General features: G+C 42.8%; 2 long non-coding RNA genes and 1 pseudogene across 2 annotated transcripts; 1 reads left to right on the top strand and 2 right to left on the bottom strand.

Moving 5' to 3' along the window:
• LOC111951132 (GTPase Era, mitochondrial-like) overlaps positions 1 to 15,948 on the top strand; it is a 17,591-nt pseudogene extending 1,643 nt beyond the window's left edge.
• On the bottom strand, positions 15,708 to 16,276 carry LOC139022839 (uncharacterized). The gene is made up of 4 exons (XR_011473899.1): positions 16,207 to 16,276; positions 16,004 to 16,051; positions 15,912 to 15,959; positions 15,708 to 15,794 (listed from the first exon to the last, which is right to left on the bottom strand). It is a non-coding gene; the product is annotated as an uncharacterized lncRNA (long non-coding RNA).
• Positions 16,277 to 17,176: 900 nt separating this feature from the next.
• Positions 17,177 to 18,408, bottom strand: LOC111950023 (uncharacterized). Its single transcript, XR_002875446.2, has 2 exons — positions 18,259 to 18,408; positions 17,177 to 17,751 (listed from the first exon to the last, which is right to left on the bottom strand). It is a non-coding gene; the product is annotated as an uncharacterized lncRNA (long non-coding RNA).
• Positions 18,409 to 22,392: the final 3,984 nt, after the last annotated feature.

Here is a 22,392-nt window from a genome sequence, read left to right as displayed (position 1 = left end):
TTGCTCCCCTAAAATCAGGGGGACTATGTACCTAAAAAGTGCTGCTAATTCTCAACTGGTTCACCGATATGAATAAAACATTTAACCCTGCAGTCATCATTGCGTTTGAGTTCAAATCCCAAAATGTTGAAGTCATACAGATATTTTTTATTATAAATGCTTCACTGTCCCAATAATTACAGAGTGGCATTGTATCTAAATCAACATTCAAAATAGTACTGAAAAATGCAACACACTTACCATGTGACTTCTTTCTTCAAATACAGTTTTACTGCTATTGCGAGCAAAAATATTGTAATATAATTTCAATTAGTACTACTGTGTGTATTTCTCTATATGTGCTACAATGTTTATGTCTGGCACATAATCATCATATATTAGGACTAAAGTGTAAATAATTGTGATTCGACACTGGACCTACAATACATCTCAAGCTGGGATAGAGATAGCTCTTGACAGTTACATCTGCATGTGGCTATATGAGTGCAGTGTATTGTCTGGCTGTGAAGTCTGTGTGCGTCCGTAATGACAAGTCACCTGTGTCATTGTGTAGGACTTCATTGGGCAGATACTCGAGAAGCTTCTCTCTGACAGTGTTGGTGCAGACCTCCTCAGGAGTCTGGTCAGTCAGAACGTCACTGTGGTATTGCCAAGAACCAGGCTTCGACCCCACTACTAGGTACCTCTGTAGGACAGACAGACATGATGTCAAAGCAATATTAGTTGTCACACATCAACATAGACGCAATTGCTTTCCATGGGTTTTAAAGAACTATAATTATTCCACAATGAGTGTACTTGTCTACTTGGTATCAGATTTGCTTCTAGTCCGTATATGACCATAAGCTACCATCACCTTCAGTGTCTCCACATCCTCTCTATCCACAGCAGAGAGCATGAAGACATCCTTGAGTGGGCCAGCCCTGTTGGGTCTTCAGGGCTCTCAGCTGCTCTTTACTCAGCCCTGACTGAGCCTCACTGCCCTCACCAGGAGCCACATCACCACCTGGCTCGCCCTCATCTCCAGACCCTGGTGTCCTGGTCTCCCTGTCTGTCCTCCTCTCAGCCCAGGGGGACCTGCGGACCTGCAGCTTCCGCCCATTCACCACTCCACATGTCAGATTTGCTGTAATCTCCAACAACCTGCTCTTGCTCTTCAGCGAGTCAACCTGTGCCATACACACAGTAGAGGGTTCATGTAACAATTCATATGTAGTAGACAGTTCCTAGTATATTACATGGTAATAATGCATTATATCATATGACAACCACGATCTCACCTCAGTGCATATGATCAGTGTTATGATTGACTTTATGATGAGCCATGGAGAGAGATGAGGTTTGCATGTGTCTGCTATATAAATAGAGAAGTACCTTATTGAGAACAAGGACTGCTGTGATATCTGGGTACTGGTCAGGCATTTCAGGACCTCAAAGTCTAGCTTGTTGCAGGCCCACTTGTCCGACACATCCACCATTATCAACACTGAAATAATAACAACAAGAAGAGGACATAAACACAATGCAGTGCATTGTCATTTGCCCAAAAACGTTTTATTTCAAAGGAATTGCAAAATGTGTGGACCACATATTGTTTAAAAAGCATAGACTAGACTGTCTGAAAAGCAATAGCCTTACAGCAGTCATCTGTGTGCCCGAAAAGTTGCAAAAAGTGAAGAATCATACAGTACCAAGGTCAGCTTCCTTGACTGTATTCCAAAGATCCTCGAAGAGAGACTTCTCCAGCTGGTGCCTGTGGAGAGATAAATAGCCCGTGGGAGATTCGCCTATTTCATTTTATGCAATGCAATACCACAGTACTGAAAACGGTGTAAGAAATCACATCTTGACTTTGGAAGGTGTAGTGATCCAGGAGTGTCCAGTAAAATCTAGAGAGAATGTATAAGTATGCATGTACAGTTGAAGTCGGAAGTTTACATACACCTCAGCAAAATACATTTAAACTCAGTTTTTCACAATTCCTGACATTTAATCCTAGTAAAATGTCCCTATCTTAGGTCAGTTAGGAACACTACCTTGTTTTAAGAATGTGAAAGGTCAGAATAATAGTAGAGAGAATGATTTATTTGTAACGGCTTCCTCCTTCTCCTCATCCGAAGAGGAGTAGCAGGGATTTGACCAAAATGCAGCGGGTTGTGAATACATATTGATTTATAGACAAAACGGAAAAACACGACAAACACTTGAATAATTACAAAACAAATAAACGAATGTAGACAGACCTGGACACGAACTTACATACAACGTGAAGAACGCATGAACCAGGAAACAGACTACATAAAACGACAACTAACAAAAACCGGAACAGTCCCGTGTGCGTAACATACAGACACTGACACAGGAGACAATCACCACAAACAAACATTGAGAACAACCTACCTTAATATGACTCTCAATCAGAGAAATGCCAAACACCTGCCTCTAATTGAGAGCCATACCAGGCAACCCTTTAACCCAACATAGAAACACAACACATAGAAATGCCCACCCCGCTCACGCCCTGACCAATAAACACATACAAAACAAGAGAAAACAGGTCAGGAACGGACATAACCCCCCCTTAAGGTGGAACGCCGGCGCACCAGCACAAAGTCTAGGGAGGGTCTGGTGGGCATCTGACCACGGTGGTGGCTCAGGCTCCGGACTGTCCCCACACCACCATAGTCACTCCCCGCTTCTGTATCCCCTCCCAATGACCACCCTCCAACTAAACCCACCTAAATGAAGGGGCAGCACGGATAAGGGCCAGACAGGGATAAGGGGCAGCACCGGGAATAAGGGGCGGCAGCTCCGGGCTGAGGGACTCTGGCAGCTCGGGGCTGGAGGACTCTGGCGCTCCGGATGAGGGCTCTGCAGCTCCGGGCTGAGGGACTCTGGAGCTCGGGTGAGGGACTCTGGCAGCTCCGGGCTGAGGGACTCTGGCAGCTCCGGGCTGAGGGACTCTGGCAGCTCCGGGCTGAGGGACTCTGGCAGCTCCGGGCTGAGGGACTCTGCAGCTCCGGGCTGAGGGACTCTGGCAGCTCCGGCTGAGGGACTCTGGCACTCCGGGCTGAGGGACTCTGGCAGCTCCGGCTGAGGACTCTGGCAGCTCCGGGCTGAGGACTCTGGCAGCCCGGCTGAGGACTCTGGCAGCTCCGGGCTGAGGGACTCTGGCAGCTCCGGCTGAGGGACTCTGGCAGCTCCTGGCCTGAGCTCGAGCTGGACTGGCTGGCAGCGGCTGAACCTGGAGTCCGGCTGAGGGACTCTGGCAGGTCCTGGCTGAGGACTCTGGCAGGTCCTGGCTGAGGACTTGGCAGGTCCTGGCTGAGGGCTCTGGCAGCCTGGCTGAGGCTCGCAGCTGGTGACGGCAGTCTGGTGAGGCTCTGAGGTCTGCTGGACGTCTGCAGGTCCTGGCTGGACGGTCGGCTCTGGCTGAGGCTGCTGGAGTCTGGCACGGCTCTGGCTGGGAGGCTCTTGCTGCTGACGTAGCTGCTGCTGGACGCGTCAGTCCAGACGAGCAGTCATGGCGCGTTGGCAGACTGGCAGTCAGGCGGCGCTGGCAGACGGGCAGTTCAGGCGCCGCTGGGCAGACGGCAGTTCAGGCGCGCTGGCAGACGGCACACCTGTAGGGAGAGACGGAGAGACAGCCTGGTGCGTGTATAGCACTGCGCGCTGGAGAGGAGGAAAGCTCTGACAGCGCTGGACAGGTGGAGCAGCTGGAGAGAGAACCCGGAGAGACAGCCTGGTGCGGGGGCTGTCACCGGTGGACTGGTACTTGGAGGTGGCACCGGGTATACCGGACGTGAAGGAGGACACGTGCTCTTGAGCACCAAGCCTCCCCAACCTTACCAGGTTGAATGGTCCCGTAGCCCTGCCAGTGCGGCGAGGTGGAATAACCCGCACTGGGCTATGCAGGCGAACGCGGGACACCACTGTAAGGCTGGTGCCATGTACGCCGGCCCGAGGGACGTACTGGAGGCCAGATACGTTGGGCCGGCTTCATGACATCCGGCTCGATGCCCAACCTAGCCCTCCCAGTGCGGCAAGGTGGAATAGCCCGCACTGGCTAGCACGCGTACTGGGACACCGTGCGCTTTACCGCATAACACGGTGTCTGACCAGTACGACGCCCTCTCACTCCACGGTAAGCACGGGGAGTTGGCTCAGGTATCCTACCGGCTTTGCCACACTCCTCGTGTGCCCCCCCCAAGAAATTTTTGGGTCTGACTCTCGGGCTCCAACCGCGTCGCCGCGCTGCCTCCTCATACCAGCGCCTCTCTGCCTTCGCTGCTCCAGCTCCGCCTTGGGACGGCGATATTCCCCTGGCTGAGCCCAGGGTCCTTTGCCGTCCAGGATCTCCTCCCATGTCCATGAGTCCTGGTTGCTCTGTTGAGCTCTCCCCCGCCGCTTGGTCCTAGTTAGGTGGGTGATTCTGTTACGGGCTTCCTCCTTCTCCTCATCCGAAGAGGAGTAGCAGGGATTTGACAAAATGCAGCGGGTTGTGAATACATATTGATTTAATAGACAAAACGGAAAAACACGACAAACACTTGAATAATACAAAACAAATAAACGAATGTAGACAGACTGGACACGAACTTACTACAACGTGAAGAACGCATGAACCAGGAAACAGACTACATAAAACGAACAACTAACAAAAACCGGAACAGTCCCGTGTGGCGTAACATACTGACACAGGAGACAATCACCACAAACAAACATTGAGAACAACCTACCTTAATATGACTCTCAATCAGAGGAAATGCCAACACCTGCCTCTAATTGAGAGCCATACCAGGCAACCCTTTAACCAACATAGAAACACAACACATAGAAATGCCCACCGCTCACGCCCTGACCAATAACACATACAAAACAAGAGAAAACAGGTCAGGAACGTGACATTATTTCAGCTTTTATTTCTTTCATCCATTCCCAGTGGATCAGAAGTTATATACACTCAATTAGTATTTGGTAGCATTGCCTTTAAATTGTTTAACTTGGGTCAAACGTTTTGGGTAGCCTTCCACAAGCTTCCCACATTAAGTTGAGTGATTTTGGCCCATTCCTCCTGACAGAGCTGGTGTAACTGAGTCAGGTTTGTAGGTCTCCTTGCTCGCACAAGCTTTTTCAGTTCTGCCACAAATGTTATAGGATTGAGGTCAGGGCTTTATGTTGCCACTCCAAGACCTTGACTTTGTTGTCCTTAAGCCATTTTGCCACAACTTTGGAAGTATGCTTGGGGTCATTGTCCATTTGGAAGACTCATTTGCGACCAAGCTTTAACTTCCTGACTGATGTCTTGAGATGTTGCTTCAATATATCCACATAATTGTCCTTCCTCATGATGCCATCTATTTTGTGAAGTGCAGCAGTCCCTCCTGCAGCAAAGCACCCCCACAACGTGATGCTGCCACCCCGTGCTTCATGGTTGGGATGGTGTTCTTCGGCTTGCAAGTCTCCCCCTTTTTCCTCCAAACATAACGATGGTCTTTATGGCCATTATGGCCATTTTTTGTTCCATCAGACCAGAGGACATTTCTCAAAAAGTACGATCTTTGTTCCCATGTGCAGTTGCAAACCGTAGTCTGGCTTTTTTATGGCGGTTTTGGAGCAGTGGCTTCTTCCTTGCTGAGCGGCCTTTCAGGTTATGTCGATATAGGACTCGTTTTACTGTGGAAATAGATACTGTTGCACCTGTTTCCTCCAGCATCTTCACAAGGTCCTTTGCTATTGTTCTGGGATTGATTTGCACTTTTGCACCAAAGTACGTTCATCTCTGGGAGACAGAACGCGTCTCCTTCCTGAGCGGCTGCATGACGGCTGCATGGTCCCATGGTGTTTATACTTGCGTACTATTGTTTGTACAGATGAACGTGGTACTTCAGGCATTTGGAAATTGCTCCCAAGGATGAACCAGACTTGTGGAGGTCTCAAAAAAAATATCTGAGGTATTGGCTGATTTCTTTTGATTTTCCCATGATGTCAAGCAAAGAGGCACTGAGATTGAAGGTAGGCCTTGAAATACATCCACAGGTACACCTCAATTGACTCAAACTATGTCAATTAGCCTATCAGAAGCTTCTAAAGCCATGACATAATTTTCTGGAATTTTCCAAGCTGTTTAAAGGCACAGTCAACTTAGTGTATGTAAACTTCTGACCCACTGGAATTGTGATACAGTGAATTATAAGTAATGGCCATAAAGACCATCGTTATGTTTGGAGGAAAAAGGGGGAGACTTGCAAGCCGAAGAACACCATCCCAACCATGAAGCACGGGGTGGCAGCATCACGTTGTGGGGGTGCTTTGCTGCAGGAGGGACTGCTGCACTTCACAAAATAGATGGCATCATGAGGAAGGACAATTATGTGGATATATTGAAGCAACATCTCAAGACATCAGTCAGGAAGTTAAAGCTTGGTCGCAAATGAGTCTTCCAAATGGACAATGACCCCCAAGCATACTTCCAAAGTTGTGGCAAAATGGCTTAAGGACAACAAAGTCAAGGTCTTGGAGTGGCCAACATAAAGCCCTGACCTCAATCCTATAGAACATTTGTGGGCAGAACTGAAAAAGCTTGTGCGAGCAAGGAGACCTACAAACCTGACTCAGTTACACCAGCTCTGTCAGGAGGAATGGGCCAAAATTCACTCAACTTAATGTGGGAAGCTTGTGGAAGGCTACCCAAAACGTTTGACCCAAGTTAAACAATTTAAAGGCAATGCTACCAAATACTAATTGAGTGTATGTAAACTTCTGATCCACTGGGAATGTGATGAAAGAAATAAAAGCTGAAATAATGTCACGTTCCTGACCTGTTTTCTCTTGTTTTGTATGTGTTTATTGGTCAGGGCGTGAGCGGGGTGGGCATTTCTATGTGTTGTGTTTCTATGTTGGGTTAAAGGGTTGCCTGGTATGGCTCTCAATTAGAGGCAGGTGTTTGGCATTTCCTCTGATTGAGAGTCATATTAAGGTAGGTTGTTCTCAATGTTTGTTTGTGGGTGATTGTCTCCTGTGTCAGTGTCTGTATGTTACGCCACACGGGACTGTTCCGGTTTTTGTTAGTTAGTTCGTTTTATGTAGTCTGTTTTCCTGGTTCATGCGTTCTTCACGTTGTATGTAAGTTCGTGTCCAGGTCTGTCTACATTCGTTTATTTGTTTTGTAATTATTCAAGTGTTTGTCGTGTTTTTCCGTTTTGTCTATTAAATCAATATGTATTCACAACCCGCTGCATTTTGGTCAAATCCCTGCTACTCCTCTTCGGATGAGGAGAAGGAGGAAGCCCGTTACAAATAAATCATTCTCTCTACTATTATTCTGACCTTTCACATTCTTAAAACAAGGTAGTGTTCCTAACTGACCTAAGATAGGGACATTTTACTAGGATTAAATGTCAGGAATTGTGAAAAACTGAGTTTAAATGTATTTTGCTGAGGTGTATGTAAACTTCCGACTTCAACTGTACATGCATACTTATACATTCTCTCTAGATTTTACTGGACACTCCTGGACTCACTACACCTTCCAAAGTCAAGATGTGATTTCTTACACCGTTTTCAGTACTGTGGTATTGCATTGCATAAAATGAAATAGGCGAATCTCCCACGGGCTATTTATCTTCTCCACAGGCACCAGCTGGAGAAGTCTCTCTTCGAGGATCTTTGGAATACAGTCAAGGAAGCTGACCTTGGTACTGTATGATTCTTCACTTTTTGCAACTTTTCGGGCACACAGATGACTGCTGTAAGGCTATTGCTTTTCAGACAGTCTAGTCTATGCTTTTTAAACAATATGTGGTCCCACACATTTTGCAATTCCTTTGAAATAAAACGTTTTTGGGCAAATGACAATGCACTGCATTGTGTTTATGTCCTCTTCTTGTTGTTATCTCTTCAGTGTTGATAATGGTGGATGTGTCGGACAAGTGGGCCTGCAACAAGCTAGACTTTGAGGTCCTGAAATGCCTGACCCAGTACCCAGATATCACAGCAGTCCTTGTTCTCAATAAGGTACTTCTCTATTTATATAGCAGACACATGCAAACCTCATCCTCTCTCCATGGCCTCATCATAAAGTCAATCATAACACTGATCATATGCACTGAGGTGAGATCGTGGTTGTCATATGATATAATGCATTATTACCATGTAATATACTAGGAACTGTCTACTACATATGAATTGTTACATGAACCCTCTACTGTGTGTATGGCACAGGTTGACTCGCTGAAGAGCAAGAGCAGGTTGTTGGAGATTACAGCAAATCTGACATGTGGAGTGGTGAATGGGCGGAAGCTGCAGGTCCGCAGGTCCCCCCTGGGCTGAGAGGAGGACAGACAGGGAGACCAGGACACCAGGGTCTGGAGATGAGGGCGAGCCAGGTGGTGATGTGGCTCCTGGTGAGGGCAGTGAGGCTCAGTCAGGGCTGAGTAAGAAGCAGCTGAGAGCCCTGAAGACCCAACAGGGCTGGGCCCACTTCAAGGATGTCTTCATGCTCTCTGCTGTGGATAGAGAGGATGTGGAGACACTGAAGGTGATGGTAGCTTATGGTCATATACGGACTAGAAGCAAATCTGATACCAAGTAGACAAGTACACTCATTGTGGAATAATTATAGTTCTTTAAAACCCATGGAAAGCAATTGCGTCTATGTTGATGTGTGACAACTAATATTGCTATTGACATCATGTCTGTCTGTCCTACAGAGGTACCTAGTAGTGGGGTCGAAGCCTGGTTCTTGGCAATACCACAGTGACGTTCTGACTGACCAGACTCCTGAGGAGGTCTGCACCAACACTGTCAGAGAGAAGCTTCTCGAGTATCTGCCCAATGAAGTGCCCTACACAATGACACAGGTGACTTGTCATTACGGACGCACACAGACTTCACAGCCAGACAATACACTGCACTCATATAGCCACATGCAGATGTAACTGTCAAGAGCTATCTCCTATCCCAGCTTGAGATGTATTGTAGGTCCAGTGTCGAATCACAATTATTTACACTTTAGTCCCTAATATATGATGATTATGTGCCAGACATAAACATTGTAGCACATATAGAGAAATACACACAGTAGTACTAATTGAAATTATATTAACTATTTTTTGCTCGCAATAGCAGTAAAACTGTATTTGAAGAAAGAAAGTCACATGGTAAGTGTGTTGCATTTTTCAGTACTATTTTGAATGTTGATTTAGATACAATGCCCTCTGTAATTATTGGGACAGTGAAGCATTTATAATAAAAAAATATCTGTATACTTCAACATTTTGGATTTGAACTCAAACAATGACTGAGGTTAAAGTGTTTTCATTCATATCGGGTGAACCATTTAGAAATTACAGCACTTTTTGTACATAGTCCCCCTGATTTTAGGGGAGCAAAAGTATTGGGGAAAATTCACATATATGTTTATTAAAGTAGTAAAAAGTTAGGTGAATAATGATGAGTGAGAAAGTTACAGATGCTCAAATATCATAATCCCCCCCCAAAAATGCTAACCTCCCCTGTTATTGTCATGGTGAGAGGTTAGCATGTCTTGGGGGTACAATATTTGTGCTTTCTCACTCATCCTTATTCACGATTCATTCAGGATTATCCGTAATCATGGTAGCATCCACATTTATTTACAATAAAAGTGACTCCAAAATGACACAATACATGATTTACCATTAATTTCTATTGGGCACAAACTAATCTGAAACAATCAAAACAAAGAGCAAATGCATCCAACAAATTTGTAGAGTCACAACCTTGATGTAGTCATTGCGTGCTATGAATATGGGAACAAATACCTAACTTTTTACTACTTTAATACACATACAGTGGGGCAAAAAAGTATTTAGTCAGCCACCAATTGTGCAAGTTCTCCCACTTAAAAAGATGAGCGAGGCCTGTAATTTTCATCATAGGTACACTTCAACTATGACAGACAAAATGAGAAAAAAAATCCAGAAAATCACATTGTAGGATTTTTTATGAATTTAATTTGCAAATAATGGTGGTAAAATAAGTAATTTGGTCAATAACAAAAGTTTATCTCAATACTTTGTTATATACCCTTTGTTGGCAATGACAGAGTCAAACGTTTCTGTAAGTCTTCACAGGTTTTCACACACTGTTGCTGGTATTGTTGGCCCATTCTCCATGCAGATCTCCTCTAGAGCAGTGATGTTTTTGGGGCTGTTGGCTGGCAACATGGACTTTCAACTCCTCCCAGATGTTCTATGGGTTGAGATCTGGAGACTGGCTAGCCACTCCAGGACTTGAAATGCTTCTTACGAAGCCACTCCTGTCGTTGCCCGGGCGAGTGTTTGGAGATCATTGTCATGCTGAAAGACCCAGCCACGTTTATCTTCAATGCCCTCTGCTGATGGAGAGGTTTTCACTCAAAATCTCACGATGGCCCCATCATTCTTTCCTTTACACGGATCAGTCGTCCTGTCCTTTGCAGAAAAACAGCCCCAAAGCATGATGTTTCCAACCCCATGCTTCATAGTAGGTATGGTGTTCTTTGGATGACACTCAGCATTCTTTGTCCTCCAAACACGACGAGTTGAGTTTTTACCAAAAAGTTCTATTTTGTTTCATCTGCCATATGACATTCTCCCAATCTTCTTCTGGATCATCCAAATACTCTCTAGCAAACTTCAGACGGCCTGGACATGCATGAACTGCATGTACTGGCTTGAGCGGGGGACACGTCTGGCACTGCAGGATTTGATCCCTGGCAGCGTAGCTGTGTTACTGATGGTAGGCTTTCGTTACTTTGGTCCAGCTCTCTGCAGGTCATTCACTAGGTCCCCCCGTGTGGTTCTGGGATTTTGCTCACCGTTCTTGTGATCATTTTGACCCCACGGGGTGAGATCTTGCGTGGAGCCCCAGACTCGAGGAGATTATCAGTGGTCTTGTATGTCTTCCATTTCCTAATAATTGCTCCCACAGTTGATTTCTTCAAACCAAGCTGCTTACCTATTGCGGGATTTAGTCCCTTCAGCCTGGTGCAGTCTACATTTTGTTTCTGGTGTCGTTTGACAGCTCTTTGGTCTTGGCCATAGTGGAGTTTGGAGTGTGACTGTTTGAGTTTGTGGACAGGTTCTTTTATACTGATAACAAGTTCAAAACAGGTGCCATTAATACAGGTAACGAGTGGAGGACAGAGGAGCCTCTTAAACGAAGAAGTTACAGGTCTGTGAGAGCCAGAAATCTTGCTTGTTTGTAGGTGACCAATATACTTATTTTCCACCATAATTTGCAAATAAATTCATAAAAAATCCTAACAATGTGATTTTCTGGATTTTTTTCCCTCATTTTGTCTGTCCATAGTTGAAGTGTACCTATGATGACAATTACAGCCTTCTCTCATCTTTTAAGTTGGGAGAACTTGCACAATTGGTGGCTGACTAAATACTTTTTGCCCCACTGTATACCAGTTGAAGTCGAGAGTTTACGCTACACCTTAGCCAAATACATTTATAAACTCAGTTTTCTTCACAATTCCTGACATTAAAAATCGCTATAAAAAATTCCCTTTCTTTAGGTTCAGTATAGGATCACACTATATTTGAAGAATGTGAAATGCGCGAACTATAGTAGAATAATTATTTCTTCAGCTTTATTTCTTTCACTCACCATTCCAGCTGGTCAGCAAGTTTACATACACTCATTAGTATTTGTAGCATCTTGTGCCACAACTTTGGAAGTATCGATTGGGGTCATTGTCCATTTGGAAGACCCATTTGCGGCCAGCCTTTAACTTCCTGACCTGATGTCTTGAGATGTTGCTTCAATATATCCACAATAATTGTCCTTCTCAGATGCCATCTATTTTGTGAAGTGCATCAGTCCCTCCTGTAGCAAAGCACCCCACAACATGATGCATGTTCTTTCGGCTTGCAAGTCTCCCCCTTTTCCTCAACCATAATGAGTTGGTCATTATGGCCAAACAGTTCTATTTTGTTTCATCAGACCAGAGGACATTTCTCCAAAAAGTAAGTACGACCTTTGTCCCATGTGCAGTTGCAAACTGTAGTCTGTCTTTTTTATGGAGTTTGGAGCAGTGGCTTCTTCTTGCTGAGCGGCTTTCAGGTTTATGTCAATATAGGACTTGTGTACTGTGGTATTAGAGGTCGACCGATTAATCGGCCATTCCGATTAACATGCGGGCCGATTTCAAGTTTTCAATAACAATCGGAAACTCGTATTTTTGGCGCCGATTTGCCGATATTATTATTATTATTTTTTTCACCTTTATTTAATATTTTTTTAACTAGGCAAAGTCAGTTAAGAAACACATTCTTATTTTCAATGACGGCCTAGGAACACGGGCAGAACGCCAGATTTTTAACCTTGTCAGCTCGGGGGATCCAATCTTGCATTGATTACATTGCACTCCACGAGGAGCCTGCCTGTTAGCGAATTGCAGTAAGCTAAGGTAAGTTGCTTGCTAGAATTAAACTTATCTTATAAAAACAATCAATCAAGACTGTCATTGCTCCAATGTGTACTTAACCATAAACATCAATGCCTTTCTTAAAATCAATACACAAGTATATATTTTTAAACCTGCATATTAGCTATAATGAATACCAGGTTAGCAGGGTTCATAATTTAACCAGGTTGAATTGTGTCATTTCTTGCGTTTATTGCACGCAGAGTCAGGGGTTATGCAACAGTTTGGGCCGCCTGGCTCTTTGCGAACTAATTTGCCAGAACTTTATACGTAATTATGACAACATTGAAGGTTGTGCAATGTAACAGAATATTTAGACTCATGATGCCTACCCCTTAGATAAATACGTAACGATATAAACGTTTTGTTTCGAGTGTGATAGTTTCCTGGATTAGTCAAGGATATGGTTTAGAGAGAAATAGATCGACGCGTATATCCTGTAATAACTGCGCGCTGAATTGAAAGTGGGTTTCTTCTGTTATTTTACCGTTTCATGTCTTCCATAGAGAATGTCTTGATTACTTCAATAAGGTCTGTGTTTCGTGCAGGTTATAACCGCCTCAACGTTTTCACGTGTAATTCTCACTAGATAGGTAACTTTGTCAACATATTTTCATTAATCTCAGTTACAATTATAATTTTTCTCTTTGCTTATATTTAGCCAATATGATCAGAGTTACCTTGTCTATGGATATCTACACAGTTTATAAATTGGCACTGTGATGTAAGCCTACACGAAACACAGACCCTTATTTTAAGTGATCTAAAAAATATCCTATGGAATAAATTGAAGGAACCGCTTTTCAGATTTCACTAGGAGTCATGGAATTATGACTCTGCCTGGTTGTCATTCTTACCATGCCATTATTAAAATAGATTTCTGCATATAGAAATTAAAGTTTTTGTTTTCAACATTCATCACAGGTAACTTAAAACTCTATTTTTATCAAACAGTTGAGAGTATTTGTCTTCCTAAGCAGACTTCAGTAATCATTGTCACTTCAGAGCTGTGTGCTGTGTGTTATTTATGTATTATATAAAGTTAAAATAAAAGTGTTCATTTTCATTCGAGTATTGTTGCAATTGTCATTATTACAAAATGTGTGTGTGTGTATGATATATATTATATATATATTTAAAAAATATAAATAATCGGCGATTAATGTAATCAGCTTTTGTCCTCGCAATAATCGGTATCGGCATTGAAAAATCATAATCGGTCGACGCTCTAGTGGATATAAGATACTTTTGTACCTGTTTCCTGCAGTATCTTCACAAGATCCTTTGCTGTTGTTCTGGCCATTGATTTGCACTTTTTCGAACCAAAGTACGTTCATCTCTAGGAGACCCCCACCACCCTCCCCCGCCCCCCCCAGAACGCGTCTCCTTACTGAGAGCGGTATGACGGCTGCGTTCCCATGGTGTGGTAACTTGCATACTATTGTTTGTACAGATGAACGTGGTACATTCAGGCATTTGGAAATTGCTCCCAAGGATGAACCAGACTTGTGGAGGTCTACAATTTGTTTTCTGAGGTCTTGGCTGATTTCTTTTGATTTTGCCATGATGTCAAGCAAAGAGGCACTGAGATTGAAGGTAGGCCTTGAAATACATCCACAGGTACACCTCCAATTGACTCAAATGATGTCAATTAGCCTATCAGAAGCTTCTAAAGCCATAACATAATTTTCTGGAATTTTCCAAGCTGTTTAAAGGCACTGTCAACTGAGTCTATGTAAACTTCTGACCCACTGGAATTGTGATACAGTGAATTATAAGTTAAATAATCTGTCTGTAAACAATTGTTGGAAAAATGACTGCAAAAACTATAGTTGGTTAACAAGAAATTTGTGGAGTGGTTGAAAAACTAATTTTAATGACTCCAACCTAAGTGTATGAAAACTTCCGACTTCAACTGTAAGTGAATTTGTTCCAATACTTTTGCTCCCATAAAATGGGGGGACTATGTACAAAAAGTGGTGTAATTTATATACAGTAAAGCAGACTCCTTTTTAAACCATACTTTTTTAATGTCARACTGGATGAATGTTAGCCTATATCTGCAGTGGTGCAGCAGTGCTCAGTGATTTAAACTTTATCCCTGCACCATGCTACTCTCTAGTTTTCATTCAGTTAAGTGAATGATGACAGAGTTGAAAGTCATTGATTTACTGTATATTTGGTTGTTAGGACCGAGTGATTATTACAGTATACATTCTTCTTATCTGCTGTAGTAACTGGGGTCCTCTTGTGGACTTAAAACATTGGCATTATATTGAAATGCATGCTCATATTAATATAATGTATTTCCTTTTCTCTGTTTTTTTATTTATCCTGGTGACAGAAAATGGTGATTGGCCAGGCTGGTCAGATGGTTGCCAGGATAGCCAGAGAGGCTGGAGAGGACCTTAGCACTGTGTTCCTCAGGGAGGTCAAGCTGAGGCTCTCAGTGAAGGTGAAGAATTGAAGAGGATTATGGGAAACAGAGTATTATGATCATCTGGAGCAAACACAGTATTATGGTGGCCTAGTGTGTTGGAAATTAACATGGTTGAACTCTACGGATTCCTTGGTCACTATATTCAGTGAAAGATATGACTGGTTTCTATTGCTTGACTGTGGACAGACCTACAGCTAAACTGCTGCTGAGCTTGTGAGTGCTCATCGTGAGTCAGCTATTGAGAGTTAATGGGAACACAGTGACAGCTCTCTCCCCTTGAACTTGTTCCCAGCCTTTTCTRCAGTCACTTCTCTCAAGGGTCATCATACTGTATTCTTGCATAAGCATTGCTCTTGAGTAAAGGATGACTTGCGTATATTTTTGCATATATTTTTCACTGGTTTGTCTTTCAGAGCTTCTGTAACATATTATCTTGTAATTATAATTTTTACCTCTTCACCTCTGTTATTTAAATGGCTATATTTTGGTGTGTGTGTGGTGAGGCGAACTGTGAAAAGGTTCATGTTTTATTTTAGGCTTCCAGAACCTTCCCCTTGGCAGTAGACCTCTGCCTCACCTGGCCCTGTGATGATTGAACAGGGAGTAGCACAGTCACGTTCTGTCTGTCGAATGTCCCTGTTGTGCTATCCACCCCCTGTCTCTCTCCTCTCACTCTTTCTCTTTCTCTCTGTCAGCTGACAATAGCATTGCTGTCCCCTCAAGCCTTGATTTCTATCTTTTTCTCGCTCTCTTTCTATCTATCCTTCTTATTCTTTCTCTCTAAGCAAAACCCCTGAGGACTGAATTGTTTCTCTTTAATGGAATTCAAAATTGAGTGCTAACCTGCTGGTAGTAAAATGGTGCGCTAACCTGCAGGTAAAATGGAGTGCTAACCTGCAGGTAAAATAGAGTGCTAACCCTGCAGGTAATAGAGTGCTAACCTGCTCGGTAAAATAGAGCGCAACCTGCTGGTAAAATAGAGCGCTAACCTGCTGGTAAAAGAGTGCTAACCTGCTGGTAAAATGGAGCGCTAACCTGCTGGTAAAATGGAGCGTAACACTCGGTAAATAGAGCGCTAACCTGCAGGTTAAATGAGCGCTAACCTGCAGGTAAAATAGAGCGCTAACCTGCAGGTAAAATAGAGTGCTAACCTGCTGGTAATGGAGCGCTAACCTGCTGGTAAATAGAGCGTACTGCTGTAAAATGGAGCTCTCACTGCTGGTAAAAAGAGCGCTAACCTGTGGTAATAGGCGCTAACCTGTGGTAAAATGGAGCGCTAACCTGCTGGTAAAATGGGAGCGCTAACCTGCTGGTAAAATAGAGCGCTAACCTGCAGGTAAAATAGAGTGCTAACCTGCTAGATAAATGGAGCTCTACCTGCTGGTAAAATAGAGCGCTAACCTACTGGTAAAATGGAGCGCTAACCTGCTGGTAAAATGGAGCGCTAACCTGCTGGTAAAATAGAGCGCTAACCTGCTGGTAAATAGAGGTAACTGCTGCTGAATAGAGCGCTAACCTGCTGGTAAAATATAGCGCTAACCTGCTGGTAAAATGGAGCGCTAACCTGTCGGGTAAAATAGAGCGCTAACCTGCTGGTAAAATAGAGTGCTAACCTCCTAGTAAAATGGAGCGCTAACCTGCTGGTAAAATAGAGTGCTAACCTGCAGGTAAAATAGAGCGCTAACCTGCTAGTAAAATAGAGCGCTAACCTGCTAGTAAAATGGAGCGCTAACCTGCTGGTAAAATGGAGCTTTAGCCTGCTGGTAAAAATCGGTCAGATAATGGTAATTAGGTTCATTTCTCCCCCCCCCTGTAAGTTTGCTCTATGTGCTGTCACTATCCAGGCTATCTTGATGAAAAACAAGTGTGTGCCCTGTGGCCTAAAGCAAGGCCAAAGAGAGAGAGTGATAAAGGGAGGGCTGGGGTGTCTCAATGAAGAGAGTGAGACGGTGAGAAGAAGAGGGGGGAGAGAGAGGGCTGTAATGTCTCAGTTCACTCTGTCTACAGAAACAGCTGCTCTCCATTGATTACACTGGCAGTTACACTCCTAACAACCGTATGTTTAGTGCAGAATACTAGAGGTAATCTTCAATTAGACAAACCAACTGCTTTTAAAAAGATGTACACTGCAAGGAGTATATGAAATGATAAATAAAAAACAAATAATAATATGTATGCTTTCATACAATTTCATATGTGTAACCTGTCAATGCATTGAGGTGGTAACYTTGGTACAGTATTTAACATTCAGAGTGAGATGTACACCAAGACATTGATAGTCATTCTTTGGTTTTTAATTTGAAACATTATTTCACAAGTCAACAAACATCTTACAATATCAAAATCAGCTCTTAAACACAACTTTGGCTCTTGGTATCACTAAGGTGTTGTAATCAAATGTGACTTCTTGCAAGGAAGACGAGACCAGTCCACCAGTTTTTAGTTTCCTTTAATGCAACTCCAGTGACATTGAGAAGCAGCATTAGAACCCTTACCATTGCTAAAACTCAGTAATGGTAACGGTTTGAGCGCCACCCTCTAGCTTCCAACCGCCAGCAGCATCCGTCCATGTGTGTACTATTGTAGCTATGACATTGAGAGGCGTCAATAGAACCCTTACCATTGCTAAAACTCAGTAATGGTAACGGTTAGATTGCCACCCTCTAGCTTCCAACCGTCAACAGCTTGTGTGTGTGTGCTGATAGTATCCGGAGGGGGAATGAGACCCTGGATAGTACATCATCTATACTGTAGTGTCACCATAACGAACTTACAGTATATGATGATATCCTGTCCAGGGTACAAGACTAACGAACAATATCCCATGATGACATTGCCTAAATGAATAAACCTGTTGGRGATAAAATTATGGATATTACATATTAAATAAATACACAAACAAATATGTACAGAAACAGGGTTGAGTCAATATGTTATCAATGTGTTATAACATATTCTGAGAAGTCAACCACCCAAGGAATGAATACAATATGCATGCTATATTACAGAATGATATTTTCTCAGACAACAAATTCATGCATGATCCACATCAATTTCTTAATTAAATCTATTGAAGTCCTATTGTAAGACTAACCAAGTTCAGGTCCGACATTGCATTATATACCGATACCATGTACATGAGTTTTCTTAATGTAATTGCTTGTAGTTAACTAAATGAAACCACTTGCAGAGCATCTTAATAGAGGACTTTCTCTAAACCACTAAACATCAGCTCTCTCCCCTAATTATCCCCTTCAAATGAAGCCCAATTGACAGCTTCAGAGGTTTAGCGTGACTGAGTTAAGTGATCAAAACGTCTGTAAATTTCACATAGTGGGCCTTTAAATGTTCAGCTCACCTCCATGTCTGGTCTGTCTGCGTTGTCCTCTCTCTTGAAGAAAAAAGTGTTAATTAAGGGCGTTGGTTGTTTTCTATTACCACGCTGCTCTGGTTTACAACAGCCAGCACGTCTCCAACACCACCACATTGTTCACAGACTCATGACAGCTCGCAAAGGTCTCCTTTAAGGCCACCAGTTAATTTGCATATGGTGATGACATCAGAGCTGTGGCCCCCTTATCTATCATGCTCTGGGTCTTGTCCTGTTTGCCTCTGATCTAATGATGTGCCGCACCCCTTCTAATCATACCCMAAACAGTTTTGCAACATCAGGTGTTTGACATCTCGTCTGACACCCCTCCATGCCCCCGTGCACACCCATTCCAAAGCAAGTATTTCTTAAGAAAAAAAAATCTCAATTTTTTTTGGCCTTATTTTGGCAGATTTATTTCCAGCTTGCATTTTAAAAGGTGTTTTGTTTAACAAATTGTCTATGTCTCTTTTGTCAACATTCAAAATCACCCAAGCAAACATTACCTATTGTTCAAATGTAACAGTATAACTTTAAGACCGTCCCCTCGCCCTGACCCGGGAGCAAAACAGGGACCCTCTGCACACATCAACAACTGACACCCACGAAGCGTCGTTACCCATCGCTCCACAAAAGCCGYGGCCCTTGCAGAGCAAGGGGAAACACTACTTCTAGGTTTCAGAGCAAGTGACGTAACTGATTGAAACGCTATTAGCGCGTACCCGCTAACTAGCTAGCCATTTCACATCCGTTACACTCACCCCCCTTTCAACCTCCTCCTTTTCCGCAGCAACCAGTGATCCGGGTCAACAGCATCAATGTAACAGTATAACTTTAGACCGTCCCCTCGCCCCAACACGGGCGCGAACCAGGGACCTTCTGCACACATCAACAACGGTCGCCCACGAAGCATCGTTACCCATCGCTCCACGATGCTTCGTGGGCGACCGTTGTTGATGTGTGTAGAAGGTCCCTGGTTCGCGCCCGTGTCGGGGCGAGGGGATGGTCTAAAGTTATACTGTTACACAAACATGACCTCCACTGAGCTGGTTATTGAAGTCACTGAATAATTAAACATTATGACCTTAAGTGGACATCTTAAGAAACAGCCAACTGAAATMATTTCTGTCTTAAAACTTTCAAAAATGTGTTTGGACACACCTACTCATTACAGGGTTTTTCATTATTTTTACTATTTTCTACATTGTAGAATAATAGTGAAGACWTYAAAACTATGAAATAACACATATGGAATCATGTAGTAACAAAAAAGTGCTAAACAAATCAAAATRTATTKTATATTTGAGATTCTTCAAAGTAGCCMCCCTTTGCCTTGATGACAGCTTTGCACACTCTCTCAACCATTCTCTCAACCAGCTTTTAATGTTTTATTTTATGTAACCTTTATTTAACTAGGCAAATCAGTTAAGAACAAATTCTTATTTACAATGACAGCTTTATGAGGAATGCTTTTCCAACAGTCTTGAAGGAGTTCACACATATGCTGGGCACTTGTTGGCTGCTTTTTCTTCACTCTGCTGTCCAACTCATCCCAAACCATCTCAATTGGGTTGAGGTCGGATGACTGTGGAGGCCAGGTCATCTGATGCAGTACTCCATCACTCTCCTTGGTCAAATAGCAATTATACAGCCTGGGGGTGTATTTTGGATCATTGTCCTGTTGAAAAACAAATGATAGTTCCACCAAACTCAAACCAGACGGGATGGCGTATCTCTGCAGAATGCTGTGGTAGCCATGCTGGTTAAGTGTGCCTTGAATTCGAAATAAATCACTGACAGTGTCATCAGCAAAGCACCCCCACACCATCACACCTCCTCCTCCATGGTTCACGGTGGGAACCCCACATGCGGAGATCATCCATTCACCTACTTTCCGTCTCACAAAGACACAGCAGTTGGAACCAAAAATTAAAACTTTGGACTCATCAGACCAAAGGACAGATATCCACCGGTCTAATGTCCATGGCTCGTGTTTCATGGCCCAAGTAAGTCTCTTCTTCGTATTGGTGTCCTTTAGTAGTGGTTTCTTTGCAGCAATTCGACCATGAAGGCCTGATTCACGCAGCCTTCTCTGAACAGTTGATGTTGAGATGTGWCTGTTACTTGAACTCTGTGAAGCATTTATTTGGGCTGCAATTTCTGAGATGCAGTTAACTCTAATGAACATATCCTCTGCAGCAGAGGTAACTGTGGGTCTTCCTTTCCTGTGGTGGTCCTCATGAGAGCCAGTTTCATTATAGTTGTAATATTCATATGTGTAAACATACTGAATTGTAATTGGATGCATTTTACCGCCATATCATACTGTGCTATGATTGGTTAAGACCACCCAAATGGTTAGGTCATGGTCAGTTTGATCCTGGTTGGCGATACGTGAACATGCCAGTTATAGCTAGCTAATAAAGAGCTACGTTAAGAAATATCCTGTAGTACTGCATTTTATTATTTTGTACAAAGTGTGCAAAACAAGACAATAGTGTTTGATGGTGTTTGCGACTGCACTTGAAGAAACTTTCAAAGTTCTTGAAATTTTCCGGATTTACTGACCTTCATGTCTTAAAATAATGATTGGCTGTTGTTTCTCTGTTTAGTTAAGCTGTTCTTGTCATAATATGGACTTGGTCTTTTACCAAATAGGGCTATCTTCTGTATAGCACCCCTACCTTGTCACAATTAAGAAGGAAAGAAATTCCACAAATGAACTTTTAACAAGGCACACCTATTAATTGAAAAGTAATCCGGCTGAAGCTGGTTGAGAAAATGTCAAGAGTGTGCAAACCTGTCATCAAGGCAAAGGGTGGCTACTTTGAAGAATTTCAAATATAACATATATTTTGATTTGTTTAATACTTTTTTGGTTACAACATGATTCCATATGTGTTATTTCATAGTTGTGATGTCTTCGCTATTATTATACAATGTAGAAAATTGTAAAAATGGTAAGGTTCTGCTTTTCTTTTCTTAGTCAACCTTGTGTTCTTTTTCTTTGTGTTCTTGAACGTAGCTCTGTTTCTTTGTGTTCTGGAACSTAGCCCTGTCTTTCATTTTGTTCATTGTTTTCACCTGTGTTCGTTTCTCATCTGGTCTCATCAGCTCCCTAGTTAGTTCAGTTCTTTCTGTTTGTATGGTTGTGAGTTTTTTTAGTTTTTTTTTACTGCCTACCTGTGTTTGACCATTGCCTGCGTGTGACTACGATTCCTGCCTTCTGCGAAGGCTTAATAAACATTTGCCGCGCTCTGCGCGTAAATCTACACCTTTTTCTCCCTGAGTATGCATTACAAAAATAAAGAAAAACCCTGTTATGAGTAGGTGTGTCCAAACTTTTGACTGGTACTGTATAATAATTGACAGTTCTTCCCCACTACAAATACTTTATAGTTCACGTCATGGCAAATGCAATCAATTGTGTCTTAGATGTTGACTACAAAGGAAAGGGTATCTATCCAACTATCAGCCGCTGATTTCAACTGAATATTATGCAATGACTCTTCTTGATGTAAATGTTAGTGGTTTGAATCATCGACATATCAAACATAACTGCAACCATCTTTCTGGAGCATTCATTGTGGTTGGCATATTTTCTGGCACAATATTTGTATCATATTTCAACAAAATTGAAATAAATATGTATGATGCAAGTGGGAGGTGTCGGGTGACACGGTTTGGGGTGAGGACAGAAGTGGGGGCGACAACTTAGCCCAGTTACTGTGGAAACAATCTCCCCAGTTTGGGCGGGGGACCAAGGGGGTGTGAGTGGTCGGGTTGATCCTACAGATAAAGACGTAAACAGGCCTATCTGGGCGGCACCATTGAAATAAATTGCGATTTCTGTGAATTTTACAGCGCATTCAAATAAAAATGTATTTGTGCGGCCAGCCAGACATTGAAAAACAGGAGGACAAAAATGTAATTTATTTATGTACGGAATGAAAAAGAATAATACACATTTGCTTTACTTTGTAAGAATGCAGTTTCACATTTCACATCTAAATCAGACAAAATTTGCTCTTAATATTATTAAGTATGTATCAGATGGAAGTATTGGGGGAAAATAAATAAATAWATAAATATCCCTAAAAACGGATAATCTTGGGTAATGAA

This window comes from Salvelinus sp. IW2-2015, linkage group LG23 (assembly GCF_002910315.2).
Source record: "Salvelinus sp. IW2-2015 linkage group LG23, ASM291031v2, whole genome shotgun sequence".
Lineage (NCBI taxonomy): Eukaryota > Metazoa > Chordata > Actinopteri > Salmoniformes > Salmonidae > Salvelinus > Salvelinus sp. IW2-2015.
The sequence above is the reverse complement of the archived record's forward strand: the minus strand, read 5'-3'. Positions and strand labels throughout refer to the sequence as shown.